General features: G+C 33.3%; 1 protein-coding gene across 1 annotated transcript in view; it reads left to right on the top strand.

Moving 5' to 3' along the window:
* The window catches only part of LOC145263248 (uncharacterized), a 242350-nt gene that overhangs the window by 164283 nt on the left and 53119 nt on the right, over window positions 1–24948 (top strand). The gene's annotated exons all lie outside the window — the stretch shown is intronic.

Raw genomic sequence — 24948 nt, 5'->3', positions numbered from 1 at the left:
TATCATTAAGACGATATTATTATTATTATTATTATTATTATTATTATTATTATTATAACAACAACAACAGCAGCAGCAGCAACAACAACAACAACAACAACAACAACAACAACAACAACAACAACAATAATAATAATAATAATAATAATAATAATAATAATAATAATAATAATAATAATAATAATAATAATAATAATATGAAACAGATCAATTATTATTAACTTCTGATTAAAATTTCATGCACATTTCAGGCCGCTGGGCATATAAAGATTAGATACCTTGGTAATATCTATCTATCTATCTATCTATCTATCTATCTATATATATATTTAGCTATCTCTCTCTCTCTCTCTCTCTCTATATATATATATATATATATATATAAGTGTATATATATACATATGTCAGTATATATATATATATATATATATATATATATATATATATATATATATATATACCATCTTTTTTTTCATTACCACAGACAGTACAAGAAGTAATGAAACTAAGGGTCTATAAATGTGTATGTGCATGTACATGCATGCATGTGTGTGTGAATCCACATTTATAGATAGTCTAAAATGTTATAGATGAAACTAGGATGGCCATTTTTAATGCACTTTTTTCAGTCTGTTTTGATGCTTTTCTCGTAAAAGTCCAAAAAGTTTGTTTTTTGTCACCCATTCTCGTAACTGGTCTTACATAAACTGCATCGGTTCCGTAAAGGTGAAATGAATTTTAATCAGTTCAATTTATTCTGCGTGTTCGAATCCAATGACGCATATCTTCATTTGACAATCGTCCATGACAGAAATTGCTTTATTAAGGTTTCTAATTCTGTTCAGTATTTATTTATAGGCCGCATAGGTTTTCCTGGATTTCCTAAATTTATGTTGATTTAAACACGTTTAATATATTTGTGTGCATTTCTAGAAATGTTATAGTGCATATATATATATGTGTGTGTCTGTGTGTGTGTGTTGTATTCTTACTTTCTTATATATAGTACATTCTTATATATGCATAAAAATCAGATAAGCAAATAATAGGAGTGTTTACATTAATAGAGTGGCTTATAGATTTTAATTATGCAAAATAAATTTCTTAATGGATAAAGTACATTTTATGATTTCTTGAATAAAATCGACCTGGAACAATCGTTATTATATTGTGTCCCAACGTGTCATAGATGGTCAAGTAAATAATAAATCAATTAAAATTCCGGCAACAAAATCGATATTCGAGTTCTCTAAAAATGTGTTGTGTTTCAGTGCCACAGACGAAATATTTAATGTACAATTTAAAAAAATATGCCTAAAATTGTAAACACTGGATGGTTACAATAATAATGTCAAATGTTTGTTTTATTATTTTATGATTTAATTACGGCAAATCGTCAATGCAAACGGGAAGTTATGTCTGTTACACCCCCCCCAAAAAAAAACAAGATTACTATGATTTTGATTTTTAATGAAGTTCCCAAGAGTATCATTGTCTGCTTTAAACATTACAAAACACAAATCTGTTTGCACAGGAAATTTTCATCTCCCTACTTTCCCTTACTCACAAAATATGTGAGTCTATCATTGCCTTTTATTTCGTGGCAAGTACCCCACTAGTATTCACTCTATTCTTACCTTGAATACCCTTGTAACAAATACTCATCTAACTACTGCAACTGTCAACCAGTTCCATTATTCTGTATCTGTGCCTAAAAGTAAAAATAAAATCCATAGACAAAGTTTGTATTTAAAATGTTATTTTTTTTTCTGTGGAATCCAACACCTTGAAACTGCTTCCAAGTTTACTATAACATGACTGTTTGACTGTTTTAAGTCTAATAGAAATAAGTTATGGTTGTGCCGGTCTGTTAAATAATCAAATGTTACCCAACTCCTCCCATGAGGAAACCTACAGCATTATCTCATCCTCTACGTGGCATTCATTAGCTCTTCTCCCGAAGTGACCTATATGTCTTGATACGCAAGTAAATATTGTGTACTTGTTTAAATAATTCTTCGCTGATATTGTATAGCAACTAAGTTGATCGTTTTGTTCAGAAGAAAATCCATTTTAAGATATTCAGATTTATATTCTTTAATATTACGTTTTTGTGAGGGGGTATGGTTTTGCTTAACTCAGCAGTGTTTTCAATCACCCTGGATTTTTGCAACTGAACTCGACCAATGCCTATGCAAAAAATTAAGCAGTTATTTCCTTACCTCTTTTTCATGCACCGTTACGAGTGCTATGTCTTGTATAGAGAATGAACTAAAGCCATATGCTAATTTGGTTGATTTTAATTTACATTTTTTGATAATTGGCCGAACCGATAATGTTAATAAGGTCAACATGTTTAAGAAAATATTGAACATTTTTACTCCTATTTCCTTAGTAATTTTTGCAAATGATAAATTGGTTTCAAGTAAAGAATTAATAAAAGATGTTGGTAAGATCACATTAGAATATAACTTTACTTGTAATATATTTACATGTATGAATATTTATTTAATTCAACACTATAATTACACTCCGTATTATAATGATGGATAACAGAACACCTTGAAATAAACATCAGAAATGTTTATATAAAATTTAGAAATAATCAATTGATAATTATTCAGACGTAAACTTAGTTTTCCAGTAAAAAAAACAGTTATTGAATCAATATTTTTCCTAGTGTTATTTTCTTACTTTTCACTGACACAAAATATATGTTTAAATCGTCCTTAGTATCGAGGTTTAGATAATGGTTTATTATGTACCTATTTTAATTGTTCTTATTTTTTATTACATTTTCAGCACACACAAGGCGTAGCACCACTTTAATGTAGAGGGTTACTATCTGGGACATAATTGGCAGAAGTACATGTAGGGAGTTGAACAGCAAGATATCTGTTTACGTTACATTGAACGCTGAATACAAGTACACTCATAGAAGCAGAGACCTGGAAGGGCCTTCCAAAGTTTAGCCGTCCGAAAGTAGTAAGAAACTATTAGACTAGGATGGTTTCCTGACATCTAGAGGTATCTACTTTTTAGGGGTGAGATTAAGCTGTTTGTGGAGGTTGTCAGCAGTATTTGCGCCGAGGGGGTACAAAGGCTTAGAAAACTTCGGAACACCGTTCATTAAGTGTTGCATAAGGGTGTTATTATTAGACGAAAGGTACTAAATATTCGTATATGTTTGGTTGTTCTTATTTAGTGTCCTTGTTTAGATGACGACTTATATAGTTGTTGTTGTTCATGTTGTGTGTTGTGAGAGAAAGCATATTGGTGACATTAACAGGTACATGTAAAGAGAGAGACAGTTGTACATTTTTATAAACGCAAAGTTCATATTAATACAATTTCACTTTACCTTTGTTTTGGTGATGATGATTTTCACAAAGTTCTTATAACATAAATGGACAATACCTTTTCTGTTGAATAACAACATGGAGGCGCAGATACAAAAGGATGAAGGTGTTCTTTTTATTATTCCATATGACCGGTCAATGGTTTTGCATACAGGAATTCAAGTCTTACATGATTACTTCTTCTAACCTCGCTTCCAAGGTTCCATGTTAGCTCTCTCTCTCTCTTCTCCCCGACTCTCGTCTGACTCTCGTCTGACTCTCGTCTCACCCTCCCTAACTAAATTCGAACTCTTTCCTATATTGAGAAATCACATGTATGTCTGGTCAACGTGACTATAACTCACGTGTTATCAACGTGTGCGATTTGCACGTTTTTGAAACCATTTCTGACGACCAGGAGATTTCCCATTCTACTTGTTGTTTTACAAAGGAATTTGACCTACTTCTCTAATTCTATAACCCATATTTTATTATGCATTCTTTCTAACAATGTGAATAATTTCCAGCCAAATTTGTATTTATTAAATATTTTAACAGAATCAACAATTTACTGGGCATTCCATTTAAAGCCTATTGTTCTTTAAAACTTATCTACAGGGTTCGATTCCTGTTTTATCTGATATTATTTTCATTTAAGTAATTCTCTTTTTTTACGTACATAAAAGGGGAAAGCCCTTTTCATGTAACATAAGTACTCGTAAAGTAGACAGAGTGATGAAACATTTCGTTGATGGGACAGAGGTTAAAGCCTAGCAGACAGTGCAGGGTCTATAAAGTAGGTGACCCTCTCTGAACCCTGTGTAAGGATGACTGACTTGTAACAGATTTACTTGCCAAATGTGGCAACAATACTCCTTACATGGGGGAATGGTGACCTTGTAGATCTACAGGATACTCTTAGACATAAGTAATCCATGTTTCCTTCGAACAATAAGCCTAGGACTCTGAACGAAGAAATTTCAGATAATCGAACATTGGCTATGGTTATCAATGTTTTAGATGGTTTTCATGTAATCCTTAAAGGAACAAAGCTTAGTTTTAGCAGCATTAAATGTTATTATACATTTATATCCCCATTGCACTTCAAACAGTTTTTTGTCTTTTAATTTACCGTCATTGCCTTGGATATGCGTTCATTTGTTTTCCCCGCGTGTCTTTTATAGAGTGCAGTGTCATCAACAATATGCCCGTCTCAGAGACAATTTTAAATAACAGGCAAACTAAGATCTAAGGATCGACCCTTAAGGCACACATGCATTTATATCAGATTGTTTGAACGTACGACCATCGATGACAACTTGCATTATTCTTTTATTAAAGAAGGATTAAATCCTGTTAAGCATTCGTTCAGTTATTCCATAGGATGTGATATTCTCGAAAAGATCATTGTGCTGTACCCAGTTAAAGGCTTTGATGTTCCTTATAATTTGCTCGCCCTCATATAAACCTCTTGCTTTCAGTCTGCTCTCACTAATTTTACACGTCATAACACTTTGTTTTAACGTTTCTTTCTATCAATCCCTTTATCTCTCTCCTTGGTTGTTTATTAATAGCCAAAAGCAAAACCTAACTATGACAGAAAGGATTATCGTCTTCTTATATGAAATATAATGAATATTATTACAAATTTCAATACTATTTCAGACAAAGCTGCATATAGTATAATTTATACTCAATAGATTCAGAAGTTTAAGGTCTGCCACAACCAATGAGTTGTTCGGAAATTCACACAGACGGTTTACTCATAGTGCCGAGGCATTGTGTAAAACCAACCATGGATTTTGATACAATTGCTAATATCAGTTGGTACTATGGTTGCCAGAAGACCGTAGCCTTCAGGTTTTACACCAGAGTTTTCCTTCTCTAAATGTCTTAAAAAAGATACGGGGTGTATCTATGCGCAATATCGAATACTTAACAGCAAATATACACACACACACACAGAGACACGCACACACACACACACACACACACACACATATATATATATATATATATATATATATATATATATATATATAAGAGGAAACAGTTAATAAAACATGCTAAAAAAACACTTTGAAAAAGAGTTAAAAACATATTTAATCTGAAAAGGAAACACTTGATAAGTGGATAGTCCTTAATCCGCGGAGTTTCGAATAAATACTTTCCTTCTCATAAGAGAGTAGGGATTAGAAAAATGCGGGATCGGATTTTGCATACAAAAGTATTTGATGAAACTGCAAGTAAGTCAAAGATCTTACTTGATAACAAGAAGTTAAGCAGAGTGAATATGGTGAAGAAAAAGGTGATTACACGTGAATGGATAGTCTGGTGAAAGGTAAATAATCCAACGACGGACAGATCAAAAATATAACTCCAAGAAAGTTAAAAGAATTTCCATTTGCACAAGTCAAATCCAAGGAAATCACGTAATTGGAAGATGTTCCAAAAAAAATCCAAAAGGCCGAAATCCATGGAATAATTCACAAATATGTAAAAGGAAAAGGGGAAAAATCCCAATAATATTAATAAAAGAAAAATAAGATATGCTTGTCGTGACATAATGTAAATAAGAAAAATCAGGGAAGAAGAAGAGGAAAAAAATTAAATGGTGATAGAATAAAATATAGAATGGAAAAGCAAATATCAAAATGACCCAGACAATGGTGCGAAAAAAATATAGGGCCAAAAAATAGGTCAACTTAAATGTACAGGTTATTACTTAAGAAAATGTCAGAAAGAGTTCTTAAAAGACACCAAATAGAAAAAAAAATTAATTAATTAATTAATAAATAAATTAATTAATTTAATTGTAATTTGTATTATATATATATATATATATATATATATATATATATATATATATATATATATATATATAAATATTAGTGGTGGGAGGGTTAATCAGAATTGGAATCAGGAATCGAAAAAATCGGAACTTTTTGTGGTATCGGAATCGGAATAATGTATGCCCATTTTGCGATGCCAAAAACGATTCCTTTAATTATCTTTTTTTTATTAGATTTGTTTGAAACAAAATCTTCCACTGCTGGTAGTAATAACAAAATAATAAATATTTATTAATTTTAAGCTACAAATAAAGCTAAAAGCTACAAATCACCCCCCCAATATGTCTTTTACGTTTTGAGAAACTCTGAGCAGATCTAACATGTGTTTTTTACTGTAATCCTGACAAAATAACAACACTATAGTTAAATATTTAGAGATTTATAAAAAAAAAATCGAAATCGGTAATTGCATTGGAATCGGTAAATGTATCGGAATCCTCCCATCTCTAATATATATATATATATATATATATATATATATATATATATATATGTGTGTGTGTGTGTGTGTGTGTGTGTGTGTGTGTGTGTGTGTGTGTGTGTGTGTGTGTATGCGTGTGTGTGTGTTTTGGTTTTAGCGATATGTTTCGAATGAATTCAATTATTTGCGAAAGTCATTTTTACCTAAATGCGAGTTGGGAATAATTTTCCCTTTAACCAAATTGAGACCCCCACATATAGATAGATAGATAGATAGATAGATAGATAGATAGATATATGAAAAAATAATTATAGTTTGTAGTATAATGTAATCTCCCACTTTGTATGCATAGACAGAGAAGGAGACCTAGAAATGGAGAGAAAAGAAGCAAATATCCAAACAAAAAATGATTAAATCCATTTTCTCCATTCTATAATTAAACAGATATTGTAAACTCACATCTTTATCTGAACCCAAACGAAATTGTTCTCATTTAATACAAATAATCATTTTGCATTATGGTATTATTCAAAAAAGATACCGTTGTCCACCCTTTAATTTTCTGTTGGTGTTTTCATGGTTTCAAAGCTTTTTTTTTTAATAGAGAAAACGTTTGCCGCTTTTTTTCTGTTATCCATAAATGTTCTGTCAATATTTTTCTCTCTTTTTTTATTCCATAGTTGTTAATTTATTTACTGTTTTAATTCCATTCATTGTCCGTTTGTTTGTATGCTTATATTCATTTATTTTTTGTTTTTATTCATTTATTTTTCTTGGAATTATAGTTTTAATGTTGCATAGTAGCAATATATTTTTGAGTCTACAATTAAATATTAATTCCAGTTATTTGTTTAAAGGTTGTCTATCTGATCGTCGCTCCGTTTTATTTAAGCTGGGCAAATAATTTTTGGCTGCTGTGTTTTATCAATGTCCAAAGTTAGTGTTAGTTTTCCTTGTATTCTTAAAATGTGAATTAATACATGGACATAATTGACTTCTATTCATATGATTTCTCCTTAAACTGGCTTTAATATTTATGTATTCTTCCAAAGTAAATCTGATACTTCTCCGCTTTTTCATTTTCAAATGAAATTGATAATTTGAACAAAATTAAGTTGCTTCAATCGTCGTTGAATTGCCAATCTGCCAACTCCAAGCTTATCAGCCAATTCCCGAATACTTAAGAAAGGCGCAATGTCCAACCCGACATCTTCAAGACTCGCATCGCCAAACTCAAAACACTTGTACCTCTTGCAATCGCCGCATATGCAATTATGCCTTCACCTTCGGCAGTACAAATCTCTTTTGCGGCTTTCCTGGTTGAACGACATCAAAACTCGCAGTTATCCATTGTCATCCGTAATAGAAAGATGAAGATTCACTATAAAAAAAATTAACGGATAAAAAAGAAAACAATTAAAAATTGTATAAATATTCAAATTTTCGCAAGTGTTTACGAACTTTTGGAGCAACCTAATCATTAACAATAATTTCTGTCACGCGTCCCACGTTAAAAGTAATTAGCATGTCAATTTCACATGACAGATGTTGATAATAACTGTAATCTGATGTTTGTGCAATGGTTACAGTTTTGCGATTATTATATATTTTATATAAATATTACATTATGATAGGACCACCATTTACCTACAATTATAACGGTTTTTGAATGCGGAGCCGAAGTGTTCATCGAATAATTTATAAAACTTTTTAAGCTCGCATACTTCATATTGTATAGCACTTACTTACTGTGCTGTCCCGCACACGTTGAGTACGCACGCTTTATAGTCAGATAAACATTTTCCCCAAAATAAAAAATCTCTTTAAACTAGTGTAATCCACAGGTATATTTATTCGTAGAGAAATATTGAAAAAACTGGAAGAGAAACAAAAGGGATTGTGCGAGAAAGTGAAAACAGCAACAAACTAGCGAAGTAGGCAGCTGAAAGAGGCACATCAATCGAAAAAACGATTAAGTTGGTAAGGAAATTCTACATAAAATGTCACATTACATGGAAAGGTAAACAACATATTGTCCTGAAGATTGCATGAGGAGACATCTACCGTAGTAGCTGCCATAATTAGAGATGGGATTGATGAGAGAAAGAAGCAGGATATCCGCGTTGTAACAAAATTATACAAAGACTTGAAATAAAGAGAAAAAATAACTTTGTGATTAAGGTGCGGTAGTGTGTGTTCCGAACAGAAGAGGGTGTAGGCAGGGCACTTACGTATATCTTTTTGTATAATCCATCAGCTTGGAAGTAAACTTTTCCTTACTTTAACCGTAAGTAATTGTTAGTGGTGTGAAAATACTGGTATTGGCCTTCAACATTGTCATGAATGTTCTAAAAGGTTGCAGCATCATATTTTCCTGAACACGTTATAGTAACGAAATATGCAGCATCCGACATTTTGTACATTTAAAAATAAAGAAAAGCTGATAGTTCATTCAAGATTAGTCCATCACTGTTCAGCCATTATGGTTAAAAGATCTTAGTATTACCGTTGTATAATACCATGCGGAGCAATTTGGTGATCCTTTATCGGTAGAAGATGCGATACCGAACAGGTCTCACACTTAACAGATAATATTCCCCCATATTTTTACGTCTAGGCTACTTTCAAATGCATTGCCTATCCAAACAATCTCCGAAATACAATTGAAATGAAGAAGATAATCACGTTATAAATGTAGGTAGTCTAAAAGGACGAGCATGTCTGAAATTTTGACTAACATTAAGTGGAGAGAGCAAAGTTTGTTTGTATACGATGTGATAGACCTGTTGAAATCATTGTGAATTTTCTTAATGATTTGCAAGAAGACTCAAGTTACTTAGAATTTAATGAGGAACTGTGTCATTGTTATCTACGTACTTTATTATCTATTGATTTTACGGTCACCGTATTGCCACTGATAGTCGGGAAATGAAACTTTAGAAACTGAATTAGCGTTTTTAGACATGGCTTATATTAACATCGGAATTGTGATGTATTTGAAGTTAAAAAGGCTTCTGCTTGATAGCGACAGTATGCAGAGATTAAGCACATGGAGGGATATTTACATATTCGTGACCACTCTTATTGTTTTTCTTGAATACTTGTTTACATGGTGGTCACCAGTTATCAAGGCCCGGAAGCCACTCCTGGATTAGTGTGTCCAATAATCAATGTGATAATATCGTAGTAATCGTTAGTATTGAAGAGTTGATAAAGTGTCTGACTTAATTGGGTGGTTCATCAGGGATTTGTTTATGTTGGACTTGAAGACATCAAAATTGTAGTCAGGAAGGAAACAGGCAAACGGAGTTCCTCAGACGTGCACTTCTAAGAACGAAGGTGTGTTCATGGAATCTACGCTTTGATTTAGGCACAGATAAAGAGTGGGGAAAATTATTGACAGTGGCTTAAGTTAAACGGGAGTTTATCGTGAAATATTGGGGAGGGGGACCAGAGATTGGAGTTCAGATGAGCATCTGCCATGGAAATTACAATACCTTTATAATACGATTTGATTTCATAAAAATACTTAGTCTTCCCAGGAAGGTGCTGCATCTGAGTTTCGTTACATGGGCATTTAGAGATTCATGCCAACCACTATTATGTCCACAGATAATTGTATATACACCGTCTACTACATGGCATAAAATATGTAAATTTTACAAAATTCCTTTGTCCGTTTGAACCTAAAATTTGCGATCAATTCCGTTGCCTTCCTAGAAAAGTGTTCACACAACTATACTTTTTCTTTTATTTAGGTTCTCTGATGATACTTATATATGTGGATTATATGTGTAGCAAGGTTTTATAATAACGAAAGAAAAACATGTTTCAATTTCTAAGATTAGTAAGTCCAGCAACATGAAAATAATAATAACGAAGAGAAAGTCTAAGTATATAAATAGATTGTTTATCAAATCAGGATTTGAATTTATGGAAAAATCTTTGCAAAAAAAGTCAACAAAACATCACGAATGTCACATGTAATACAATATATTAAAACAGTGTACGATTCGATAAATGTGCAAAATTAAAACAGTGTTTAGATTTCCAGTACGCATTTGTATTGTTTATAGGATTGATTTTTTTCTTGTTTAGATTTATCGAGGAACAAAACAAATGCTAATGAAAGCGGTGAACAGATGCTGTTATATCATTGATTGTTAATGGAAAGTGATTTTCTTGTAAATTGTAAAATCAACACAGTTTATTGTTAAATGCTGACAGATAAATACGTTTAATTTGCTTTGAAGTTCACATACTTTAGATAATTCGTTCAACATCCTTTGATGGTTATTTTAAGACTCATGTATTATGTAATCTCTTATATATAATATATATATATATACATATATATATATAACTTCTTATGTTTGTTTGTCAGTATATCTCTATAATAACAAGCATCAAAAGAACATTGATTTCTATGGGATAGATTGTCTATTTTCTTTAAAAAAAAAAAGTCGATTACATTCGAGGTTTTCAGACTTTTTTATTTTGTATTCGCGAGTTTGTTTGTTGTATTTTTTTTGTACAAAGAAATCACCACTTATCAAGGTCCAGAGGCTACTCGGGTATAAGTATTTGTACAGTGGTCAAAATGACAATATCATAGTAATCGTTAGAAGTGTAAAATTAGTAATTGGATTACTTAAGGGGAACGGCACATCAAGCACTTGTTTACGTTGGACTTGAAGACGGCCATAGCGTAGTCAGCGGGAAAGCAGGTAAATGGAAGGGAGTTCCACATGGGTGCAGTTCTTAGAAAGAAGCTTTGTTCATGGAATCTACGTTTAGGTTTAGGCACACTGTCAGATTACTTTGCCGCTTTTGAAATTCGGTGTAGACCAACAACATTTAGCAATTTATATCAAGTACCCATATAATTCATTAAAGAAAAAGAACATTAATAAAACTACAGTGTGGACAAAATTGTGGACATGGGAAAAACGACATGATTCCATTTCCGTTTGAGGGCACCTACTTTTCTCTTTTTGTTGTAGATTATCTACTAGTTGGCCAGTTGTGTACAAACCCCAGGAGCGATAGAAGTCTTATATTATGTTTGAAAGTAGCACAATGTTCAACGAGTGAGATCAGAGATCCGCCGTTGTACAACTCAGACTTTTTAGCGATCCAAGTTATGACAAGGGAACCATTTCCAGCACCTTCAATATGCATGTCCACCGCTTTAGGGCTCGGTTATTGTTTATGAGGTGGTTTCAAGTGAGGGCTACATCATGCCAGTTCACAATCCATTGCCTGTTCGAAGTCCGCTTGAAAGTCAACACCGAAGTGTACCTGGATTTGCTGGATGACCAGGTGACCGCTAACAGACCCTGGGCGTGGCATCAGGACTCGGCGCCCACAAGTCCAAAGATGCCCAATCGTGGCTTCAGAAGGAGGGCTACGATTTTGTACCCTTTCTCCCCCAATCTGAACTCATTGGGTTACTTTGTTTTATCATACGTCAGTAACATCACCAAGATGATCTCCTGCAACACCAGAGCCAGCCTGATTGCCAACATCCTCTGAGTATTCACCGAATATTCGCCGAGGTCCCATCGGCGCTTTTGAAAAAGCATGCTCCCGGTTTCGGACCCGTATCGAAGCAGTGATTAAGTTAGAAGGCCGATATATTGAATAGATGTAAGCTATACAACATTATCAAGTTACCTGAATTGTCATTTTCCCGAAATGTTTTTTCAATAAAGCTGTAGTGTTTTTTTCTTTAGGGCAACAAATGTATCGTTCCACTATGTAACATATTCCCTGACAAGACATTAAACAGTAGGCAGTTAAAGTATAGTGTTTTTCTTTTTTAGATCATTATTTGTTTAAACTAGCGTTTTTTGAAAATTTCAGACGGCAAAAGTACAAATCTAGCGATTTTCTGGAGATTTTTATCCCTGATCTTGCATTTTTAAACATCTTAATTGGCAACCTTGGGAATAATAAAATCTCAGAAAATTACTTTAGAAAATCGAAACAGACCCATCTAAAAAATAGTATGTCTTTCTCATAGATAAAAAGAAGAATTTTTCCAGCGGCTGCGTGAAATAACTTTTAGAGAGGCTACGTGAAATAATAATATCTCGGCAAAAGATTTCTTCTTAAAGAGATGAAATATCATCTGGAGATATAGATCAGTGCTAGAGCAAATTTCGGTTATGCGTCCCCATTTTATTTTATTTTCTTCTTAATAATGAATTCAGTTACGATAAAAAACGAGGTGCCATTTTAACTCGCCACAAATCATTTCTTTGTTTGCATATTTTAAAATTAACTCTTAATTAGAAGTAACTGTTCTAGGACATTCATTGTCAAGTCCAAATATCAGCTGATCTGATATTGTAAACAAACACGGACGTACTTTAATGAACGGCATTGCCATTATTCTTTTTTGTCTTTTTTTTCTCAAATTGGTCGACCGGGAAAATTATTTATTGTAATATATAGCAATAAAGGATTGGTACTATAATAATATATACGCAATCTGCATGAATTAAAATATCCTGTTTAAGCGTATTGTACGACTGGGAACGCTGGACGATCAACTAATCATTCCATAAATAATTGAAAATATTTAAAACTTAAAAATATACAACTGTGTAAATAATAATTAAATATTGCAATTAATAATCCAAAATAGTTTTACGCCAGGAAACAGATAACACTAATAATAAAAAAATGCATTCTTAAAAATAGCCATAAAAGTATAGATTACATCGGGGCAGATTTGCATGCTAAGCGTTGAATGTGGCTAGAATTTTGCTAAAATTGCAATGTTTTTGGAAGTTTGTGCATATGCCTGATGAGCTACATAAGAAAACGAATAAAAAAAATATGTCAGACTACATGTGAGTTACTGCTTTTTGCTTGAAACAAGTTTGGTTTGAGATTACTTTAAAGTGTTGCTTCGTATGTATAGACTCTTTTGTTAAGTAGCCTGGCGTGTCATAATGTCTATTCTGAATGCAGCTGTCGCTTGGTTTATAGGTCTGGCTTTAATACTAGAAAATACAATCTCAGCGTTGTTTTATGTTCGTCCTGGATTTCTGCACATTTCGAATTGCCTGTTCATTCTCTAGAAGAGCAAATCTTTGTTAATCCTAGAGATGACCGACTAACAGAACGTTTACACGTGCGTATCAATCTAGAAAAAGATCAATTTTATAAGTATGCTCTCTCTTATCGTCAATTGTGAATGGAAAAATAACACTGACGCGAATATCAAGTCTGATATTGTATTCGTGATAAAACACTGCATCTGTAAAACGAGTGGCGAGAATTCTCTCTCATACTCCTTGTGACTCACACAGTCACTACTTATTCCCGTAGCAGTATTTATCAGGTTTTGAAGAGTTCATCTCTAGGTGGTTTTTCCCAGAAACGATCTCAAACCTTTTTTTTACTTTGTAAAAATGTGTCTTATTTCTTTCTAATAATAACTTTTCTTTTGGAAAATTTCCTCTGACTTTTGTTATCGTCAAATAATCTACATCACGTTTGACCTTTATCAAGATCAAATGCGTCATAGATTATTCGAATGTGTTCGTTTACTTCATCTTATGTGTAATTATACCCTTATCCCCGAGTGGCTTCCGGACCTTGATAAGTGGTGACCTCCATGTAAAAAAAAACAAATACCGTTTGTTAAATTTGTTAATAATTTATTGATATGTCTTAGCCTTGGATTATATAGACTACCTCACCGATCCTCCCAATGGTCGTGCCTTCCTAACAGTACGGCGTATTATTTAAACAATGTTTAAAAATATATTCTGATATGGGAAAAACATTTTATTGAATTTTCTTCTTTTTGGGGGGGATTTTATTAATGTTATTTTTACATTTAGGAATTGCATAGCAGTAAATGACATATTTGTGTACGATATATATCAAAAACTACCATAATGCCCTGTTGTAAGTGTCTCTTGAGCTTGCCAGATTGATCTCGGGTGTAATTGTGTTGTTGTTTTGTGCTTTATTTTGAAGGTTTCGCGAAGATATTTAAATTCTCCGACGTAAAGTGTCTGTAATTGTCACTGACGAGGCAATCGTATACCCTGAATCTTGAGAAGAGTAATAAACCTCAAGCGGATCGGAAAAATTAGTATATACGAGTGACCATGGTTTAAAAATAGTAAATCATGGTTTAATCGCCAAGAAGTTTCTAGTGCACGCGTTATTTCTATTTTACCCCTATCTGTCGCCTGTCAAAAGACATAACACTTCAGAAGAATATTTTTACGGTTATTATCGGGATGCCATGTTAAGAAATATTTTTAAGACTCTGTTTTATCATTTTTTTTTCCAAATTAAGAATTGTCCGTTGCATAATAGGACAAGGTCGCATATTATATTTGTTGGAGTGTTTTGTTTTACTTCGCCAATAAAATCGTTTAAAAGAGCTTTTATTTATGATAATGTTACAGGTAGATTTCGAACGCTATCGTTGACATTATTTCACAGTATGACCGAAGAGCTGCTATAACTGAATATTCTAGTGGTTGGTTTGATTAGCAATTAATCTTGATAGCCCATCTACATAGCCTATTGAATTAGTTTGTAAATACATAAATTTAAAATTATACTTGGGATGGATGGTACCCCATCTCTAAATTATGCTTACCATATTTACTGGCAGTCCTTTTGTAAAGCCAACTATTGTTAATAAGGCTTTTTGATCCGTTTGCAGTTTAAAAAACCTGCCATGGAGATATCTATAAAATTTCCTTACCATAAAAATAAAACTGAAATCTTCGTTTTCGATTTGTTTGTCTGCTTTTTTCTCGAACGTATGCCATGGCTTCTTTCGCTCTGTCAGTAATGTAATATGCACGCTGCGATACAATACGAACTAGTGTCGTAGGTGAAAATTATATTTAAACTAGCTGGGCACCCGGTATTGCTCGGTCGTAAAATATGTTTAAATATGATATTTTGATTAATGCAGATTTCATATTTAGAATTATATTATATTAAGACCAATATATTGTAATGATTTAAAAAGTTAATAAAAATGACTCGTGTGCCACAATTGAAAATCGAAACCAAAACATTTAGTTAACGATTTATTTTCTCCTTTGCCGGTCATGACGGAGCTATGAAGACCTGTTTATAGCGAGGCTAAAAATGAAAATAGGAACCAATAGCTACTGGGTTATGCATGCATATTCGTAATGTCGGCATTCGACTTCACCTTGCAAATTTCACAATTTATACCGAATTTACTCGATTAAACCCAAATTTAAAGTTCGCATGAGTTCAACTACCTTATATATGAAGTTTTATGTCTACAGATCTACGCTAGGAGGAGTTTCGTAGGCAAAATTTTCTAAATAAAATATATACGTATACATAGATATATATGGAAAGAGTTTTGTGTTTAATATAAACTTTTTATTAAAATATTACTCAAGTATAAATCATTTAGAATATCTGCATGAATATAATTACACGTAATAGGTTACTAAAGACGATCATCTCATAAGAAAACCGAAAAACCTAATAGGGAATTAATTAAAATGAATATTTAAAATAATATGAAAATTATCTAGATTTCTTGGTAGCAAATTCAATTCAATGATCCAAATATGAGAAAGCCGTGTTTTTTTTTAATAAGTAAATAAAAAGGGGGTTTAATAATAATATCAATACACACACACACACACACACACACACACACGCACGCGCGGAAATTATAGATTGCGGTTGTAGAAATAGTTCTGGTGCTTAGTCGTTATACATTTAATTCAACAGTTTCTTGACTCACAGTTGTCTAATTCCAAGTTCTATCTTTTTTTCAGTAATTAAAAGGTATTCGGGGTGTATGTATGTGAACACCTGGTAATAGTTGTTTAGACTATGAAAGCTTTGAATTTTGGCTAGATTTCTTGGGAACTGCCTATCTCTACGACTGATTTGGATTAAGACGGTTATTCGTTTTTGTCAATGATACACCCAAGATAATTTATTTCCATCATAAAATGTTTATTTGAATTTGAACCCTAAATTACGTCTTATCTAATAAACATTGTGTTTCTGTTTGCATTGTTACTCGAAACATTAGCTTGATATAATAATGCCATTCACGTAGGGATACGCGAGTTTCATGCCTCAAAGCATGGCAGTCATAACCTGCTAGAATATAACAGGTACAACCTTAAACCCGAATGAAAATCTACTAAACTTGTACAACCCCTTTTTAATGTCGATACATAAGAGTTTTGCGCAATCCTTCTCATCAGGGATCTGAAAATACGCATCGCTTAAGTCTAATAATTACACCACCATGCATTTTATTATATACTTCATCTTGTGTGGGAAAATGTATAGTTGTAATTTTTAAGCCGTTTTAAAGTCCATCGGAAAAATCCACAGACGCGAATTTAGTTGATTTTTTTTATATATACAGCGGGATAGCACTTTGGATAATATACCGATATTTTCCAGTCCCTCTAACTTTCGATTTATTTTTTTATACTTACACAATAGTTTGTAATACTAGCTGAACGTTCCTTTCAACTCCAATATAGTTTTTGCTAATTAATTCGTGTTAAATCTTGGGAATATGTTGTATTTTCACCTTTTGCAATTTAATTCGTCTTAAATCGTTAGCGAATATTATTACTTGGTCCCACATATTAAAGCGTCCCATAAATTCCATCCAAATTTTCCAACTCTAAGTAAGTGATCATGTTTTCTATGGACGAAAACGTTTTATTTCTTGGGGACGCCATTTAGTGTTATGGATAATCTAAACTCACTTTCATATTTGATTTTATTTCCCGAGTCTGAATGAGCTGTTTTGTTCGTATTTTTCATCGTATTATTTTTGAATTTTTATCCCTACATTAAGATTAATGATCGAAAGATCTGTATTAGAATGTAGTTAAATTTTAATTGCTTTAAGGTGTTGAGAGCGTATTTTCTCATGCAGCCTAGTTCGCCTGATTCGGTTTTTAAAGTAAATCGATCTGCTACACTTTTATATGTTTTGTTATGGTATAAACTGTCTGTCGCTTAATGTTGTCCCATTCAACGATCGTATGATTTTGTGGGTAACTTTGGATTTCAACTATTTTAGCGTGTGAATGGACATACGCTTTCTTTTTTATTTAAGATAATGTTTAGTATTTGAAGTTGTCGGCTGATAATTCTTACAATCCTTCATCATCAGAATGCTTATTTACAATTTGTGCAATGCATAAACCCCTAGTTATCTTGTTTTGACAAGTTGAAACACGTCCACCTTATGTGTAATTATATTGTATTTGAACTAAATAACTCTGAAGTTTAATTGATCAATAGTAGTGTGATTCGCTTGTGTTCCTCATATGATATAGTCATTAAATCACTATGGGTTTATATTACCGCCTTACTAAAAAGCAACTTTTTAGCGTCCGACTGTTCCTCACAGTTTACGGTGGAAAGGTTTTCTTAAATTCTATTAAAAGATTTATTATTTTATTTTTCTCTGGAATTGTGGTAGGTTACAGAGTTATATTGACTAAGGCCATTTTACTTAATGCCTTAAGAAGTAATTCGTCTTGTTGTTTTTGAGATTGATAAAAACTGTTTTTGTTTCCTCCATTCTTTTTTTTTAAATTACATTTTCACCCCAAACAAGGCATAAAAACTGTTTTTGTTTTCTCCATTCTTTTTTTGTTTTTTGTTTTTTTTAATTACATTTTCGCCCCAAACAAGGCACATTGCAACTTTGGTGTAGGGGGCTACTATCAGAGGCAACAACTACTGGGGTACTATGTAGGGATTCGGGCATCAAGATCTTGGTTCACGTTGCACTTGAACTTCTGCACGTCAGTACAGTTGGGGAAGCAGTGACCTGGAATGAAATTCCACAGTCTAGCGGTTCTGGGGAAGAAACTACTGTAGTAGAAATATCGTTTACATCTAGGGATATCTACAGTCTGACGGTGGGATTTTGCAGCCTGTCGGGTCTCTCGAGCGTGTTCACATCGTGGGGGCACAAGTGATTGCAGTTCGTCAGAGCATTCACCACTAAATACTTGTAGAACAGGCAGAGGGATGTAACGTTTCGTCGATGGGACAGAGGCTGAAGCTTAGATGCCAGTTTAGGGCCTATCAGATTTGCGACTCTTTTGAACCTTGTCAAGGAGCGAGAGACTAGTAGCCGATGCACCAGCCCAAATATGACAGCAATACTCCATACATGGGCGAATGGTTGCCTTATAGAGGTACAGGATACTTTCGGATGTTAGTAGTTTTCTAGTACGGTAGAGAGAGCCCACCTTCCTTGCAGCGGCCCTGGCAATGCCTTCAATGTAATTGTTCCAACTCATGTTTCCTGTAGACGTTAGGCCAAGGAGTTTGAAAGACGTACTCTCAGAGTCGTTGGACATTGCTATAGGTGGTAGAAAAGGTTTCTTGTAATTATTGAATGAAACTAGTTTAGTCTTGGCGGCATTGAACGTGACGATCCATTTTTGTCCCCATTCCATTACTGATTGGAGGTCATCCTCTAGTGTTTCGGCCATTTCTTTAGATATATGTGCATTTGTTTTCCTCTCGTGCCTGTTATAGAGTGTGGTGTCATATATACCCATCTCAGAGGAAATTTTGTCGGGGAGGTCTTTTATGAATATCATGAACAGTAGAGGTCCAAGGATAGACCCCTGGGGCACTCCCGCATTTATAACATATTGTTTAGATGTACGGCCGTCGAGGACAACCTGAAATTTTCTCTTATCTAAGAAGGATTTAATTATGTTAAGTATTCTACCAGTGATACCGTATGAGCTAATCTTCCTGAGGAGAACCTTATGCCATACCTTGTCAAAAGCCTTGGATATATCTAGAGCTACCGCTCTGTCCTCCCCGCTTTGTCCAGTGAATGGTATATACGTTCAGAGATTACAGTTAGGATGTCTGCTGTGGAACGGGCTTGTATAAATCCATATTGTTGGTCAGTCAGAAGTTTAGAATTTGTAAGGTGCTGGACTAGAGCATGGTTAATTAAGGTCTCAAATATTTTGGCAAAAAGTGGGAGGAGGCTAATGGGGCGATAATTTAATGGGTCAGTTCTTTCGCCAGAATTCTTGAATACTGGTACCACAGAAGCAGTTTTCCAACAGCCCGGAAAGCAAGATTCATTAAGGCATTTGTTGTAGAGTCTGGAGAGAACTGAAGCTACTTCGGCTGAGCACTTTTTTAATAGCACTAATGGGATGAGATCGAGTCCATATGCTTTTGAAGTGGCAAGGTTTTTTATGATAGCATGCACCTGAGCAGGGGTGATTCTCAGATCCTGTAGCGTGGCGTCTGTCCGCAGAGGAAATTCAGGTAGGGGGTGGTTGGAAGGGTCCACAGTAGAGTTTGAGGCAAACCGACTCGGGTTGTTGTTTTAGAAGCGATCTTTCTTCCAAAATGTGTCCTCTGTTGGTAAGCAAACTGTAACTTCAACATTTAGAGAAAAATAATGCCTTCAAATACGTTTGTCATTCAGAAATAAAGAATTATCTATTTTCAAAAATAGGCACAAGAAACCCTTTGCACTTATAACATAAGAACACTTCAATAAAATTATATTTCATAGAAAATACTGATATTTGACAAAAAATAGTTTAATAGTATATAAAGATTATTGAACGCAACTTCTGTGATTTTAAACCAATTCTTTTTTTTTCAAAATGGATGAATGATTGAAAAGATTCTTTTCTTCTGAGAATTTTTTCCACTATAAAAATATTTTTATAGTTGAATAACATGTTTTTGTGAGTGTGGTCGATGAACAATATATAATTATAGAAACAAAAAGAGAATGTTACTTAAAAATTACTAAGTATTTGATTTACTAGTTTGAGGATTTCGCCTATTTTTTCTTATAATAGGGCAGTGTGTACTTTTTTTTCAATTACAAAGGTGGGGGGGAACAAAGTCAGCGGCGACCAAGCCATACGACCACTCCTATTCATCGGAAGGCTCTTACCTGTCAGATTATAATATTGTCAAATAAATAAATATATTGATTTAGTTGTTGTTTATTACAAAAGTGCGCCTATAAGTTGCCGTTTATTACAAAAGTGCGCCTATAAAAATATATACAAAATAAGTACGTTGGTGGCCCGACTGGTGAGAGTATTTTCTCTTGCAGTTTCCCTGATTAACTCAGTCTATGAATCAGAAAGACCGTGAAGTCATTGTGATAATTTGTTAAATTCTTCGGTAACGAATGAAGCTGTAAAATAAAGGAGTGTTGCCAGTTTTCGGCGTAGGATGAGGTAAACTAGTACATCAGTATGTGTGATTTTCGTTAGAATATATATATATATATATATATATATATATAGCGAGAGAGAGAGAGAGTGTGTGTGTGTAAGAGAGAGAGAGAGAGAAAGAGAGAAAGAGGCAGAAATTCAAGGTGTTTTTGAAATAGCTATGGCTATGTGAATTCTGCATTAATTAATAGATGTTTTAAAAATTGCAAAATTACCAAAATGATAGTTTTATGTTTCCAACAAGATATAAGTCTTTCTGGCGTGGTCCCAGCAATGTCTACGGTGTATTTGCGAGTTAATTATGTGCTGGTGCACGATATTTTCCCAGCCTTTCCCAACACTCTGTTTCCGTCATTTTGACCAACCTATGTAATAGCAATTTCAGAAACATCTGTCATTTATGCCCTACTCTCTCTCTCTCTCCCTTGCTCTCACTATCTTTCTCTCTCTCCCTGTATATATATATATATATATATATATATATATATATATATATATATATATATATATAGGGTGACCAAAAAAGAACGGGCCCAACTATAATTAGGCACCGTTTCTTAGTGTTTTGTCCGAATGAAATGAAACTTTGGTCATAACTAGTTTATTATGTTCAAAAAATCACATCAAAACATTAGGGTCTTTGGCCTTTTTTCTCCCTTGACTGTAAAATTCTCAGAAAGACAATTGAATGACTTCTGTTTTTTTAGGGGGGGGGGCACCCGGTATATATATATATATATATATATATATATATATATATATATGTATATATATATATATACGAGGGGCATGCAATAAGTAATGCCCCTGACCCACATCCCATAGAAGTAGAGCAACGAAACTTGGCACACTTATCAGTCTTACTCTACATAGGAACCACCCAGAGTTATGCATTTCTCCCATCGTTTGATGCAGCTCTGGAGGCCGTTTTTTGTAGAATACCCCAGGTAGTTCCTCCTTCCACGACGTGACTTCAGAGATCAAAGCTGCATCATCTGGGAAACGCTTTACTTTCAAAAACAACTTCATGGCTGGAGAAGGGGTGAAAGTCAGAGGGTGAAAGGTCAGGAGAGGATTGGGAATGATTTCATAACCACACGCCCGTGCTTCTGATCTGGCGACATGCGAGTTGTGGACCGGAGCGTTGTCCTGCAGGAGGAGGGTACCTTTGTTGATCTTGCCCTGCCTCTTGATTTTGATAGCTGCCCTTAATTTCCTCAGGCTCCTGTAATTGTGGTTCCCTTTGCCAGGAAATCTGTCATCACTGCTCCGTGCTGGTCCCAGAAGACTGTGAGCATTACCTTGTCAGCGGAGAGCTGCACCCTTGCCTTTTTTGGAGGTGGTGAGTCCAAGTCCTTCCACTGCATTTACTGGGCTTTGGTCTCAGGATATTAGTGGTGGACCCAGGTTTCAGCCTGTGTAATCAGTCTTTTGAAAAACTGTGACTCAGCTTCTTGGCACATCTCCAAATTCATCCTCGAGCACTCGACGCGTCCTCGCTTCTGGAATGGTGTGAGCAACCTGAGAATCTATCTGGCAGACACCTTATTCATATTAAAATGGTCATGAATGATAGTTTCCACAGACCCTGTACTAATCTTGACAACTTGGGCTATTTGGTGAATAGTAATACGCCGATCTTCCAAAAAATCATTGATTACTGTTTATGGGTGTACACATGACTTAAATAAAATACAATACAGTTCAATAAATGTAATAGATCAAGTATTGAGAGCACTACTGCTATTATTCTTTCACGAAATGTTGTCCTTTCTTGTTGCAAAATTTGGTCAGTGTATGTTTTCCTTAATGTTAGTAATTAAAAACTGTATTCTGTTTAAGAATTAGTAATTTATTTCTCTTCAAATCTAATTTACTCAATAAATACAAAAGCAGAGAAAGTTAAGTCATCCACGCACTTTATCCCTCTAAATTATATGACTCCATTATTCATATATTTATTCTTAATGAAATTCCATACATAATACAAATAGAGAAGCGCCTTTCTTAAATTGTACATGCTGGCATGATCATTTTGTTTATAAAATCTATACTAGAATTCTATTGATTTGCTACGCAGATAACTTTATTTAAATATCAGCGTTTTTGACTGTATTTTTTGTGTGCCATATAATTCTAGCACAATTAATTGAAAAACGAATAAAGTCGGATTTTTTTTTTACATTTAATAAATTCTCTATTATATTATGTTTATCGAATCATGTAATTGTTTGAAATCCATGTTAAAGTTGAGAACTCAGTACACACATTAAATAGCATATTAATATTGAATAATAAAGATATAAAATATTATTAAGTATTGATTAAAATAACAAATAATTAAATATTTAACGGATTTACTTTGTTGTGTTAAAACTAAAATATGTTGTTTAATTTATTAAAAATAAACTTTTAATTTTCTGATCTTTTTTATGAGAAACAATTAAATAAAAGTTTTAAAAACTTTTTAAAAAAAACTGTTTTGCCTGCTCACTTATTATAATTTTTGAAAATTGTAATATTTACAATTTTAATGATAGTAAACTTTCAAGACAATGAATTTTAATTTATAAACTGTTAAAAGTTAACAAATTTACAGATAATAAATGTTATCGCTAAGATATAAATTTTAAAGACTTTAAATCATTTGAATTAAATTTTAAATATTTCAATCTCATTATTGATTTCTATTCCTATTTATCACTTCAATTTACTAACAACACATTCAACATTAATAGTACTTTCTTATTATCTACTATTTTGTAATTATTATAAATTTGTTTGTCCAATAAAAATTTATTTTTATTCATTGAAATTTATATTTTTCCTGTATAAGATTTTTGTACTTCTCTAAATAAAGATGCATATTAAATTTTGATTTTCAGTGAGAAATATTATTATTTTATTTCTTAACAGACTACTTTTTCTGAATGCCTAAATTTAGATTCTTGACGTAAAATCATAAATAGTAAGAATTGAAAAAATTGAGCTGCAGACATCAGACCAATTTTTACACAACCATAATTTTTTTCTGAAATCCACATCAGCCAAGACACTGGTTCCAAAACGACAGACACAACAGTTAAGATTCACAAGACACACATGGTTAGTATTCTTATTCAAACTACGCTACCATCATATTCAGCTTTATCCACTGGATAGCCTGCCTCGCATTAGATATCGCACGCAACGTAAAGAACAACTGCTCTATTGCACCACTATATTGCTTGCCTGCATCTTCTCGCTGAACAACGCATCTGCATCAATACTTAACGCTTCATCATTTTCTGTCTCCCTTTCCATTTTAATATATTAGGGACCGAATACAAGGATTGTATGTGTCATTGCGTATTACGGACGGGCACTTGTTTCTATACTAATAAAAAAGTCAATGTTGTAAAAATATTTATTCTTTTAAACAATATTAATTGCGTTATTTTCACTTCCGAATTATCTGAGATAGGAATCCAAATTTTCTATTATTTGGATTATTCGGACTACTGTCCCAATCACAGGTGTTATTCTGTTTCAATCACAGGTGTAATTCTGTCCCAATCACTGGTGTTATTCTGTTCCAATCACAGGTGTTATTCTCACAAGACTCCAGTTGTTGTGTCTGACTCACCTATAAAAATATTGGAACTCTCCTAATAAATGGATTACTAGGACTAAAAAGAAAAATAACACTTTACAGCGACACTCTAATAGGGATATTTGCATTAAGTACAACCCCTGCTCACCATATATTCTCGCGTGTTATTAATGCAAATATCAATTCAAAACTATATCCGTGTCCAAATCTTTAATTTATAAATCCTATAAAGACGTAAATTTATAAAAGGTCACATACAGCATGACATTAACACTAACAACACAACTATTTTCGAACCAAAAAGTGAAATGATAAACCTACAATAGGATTAGGATCCGTAATTTCTATTATTTGGATTATTCGGACTACTGGTCTAGTCACAGGTGTTATTCTTACAAGACTCCGGTTTTTGTGTGTGATCTACCCATAACATATATATATGTGTGTGTGTGTGTGTGTGTGTGTGTGTGTGTGTTTGTGT

This window comes from Euprymna scolopes, chromosome 3 (assembly GCF_053919585.1).
Source record: "Euprymna scolopes isolate OS-2025 chromosome 3, ASM5391958v1, whole genome shotgun sequence".
Classification (NCBI taxonomy): domain Eukaryota; kingdom Metazoa; phylum Mollusca; class Cephalopoda; order Sepiida; family Sepiolidae; genus Euprymna; species Euprymna scolopes.
This window is presented reverse-complemented; position numbering and strand designations above follow the sequence as displayed.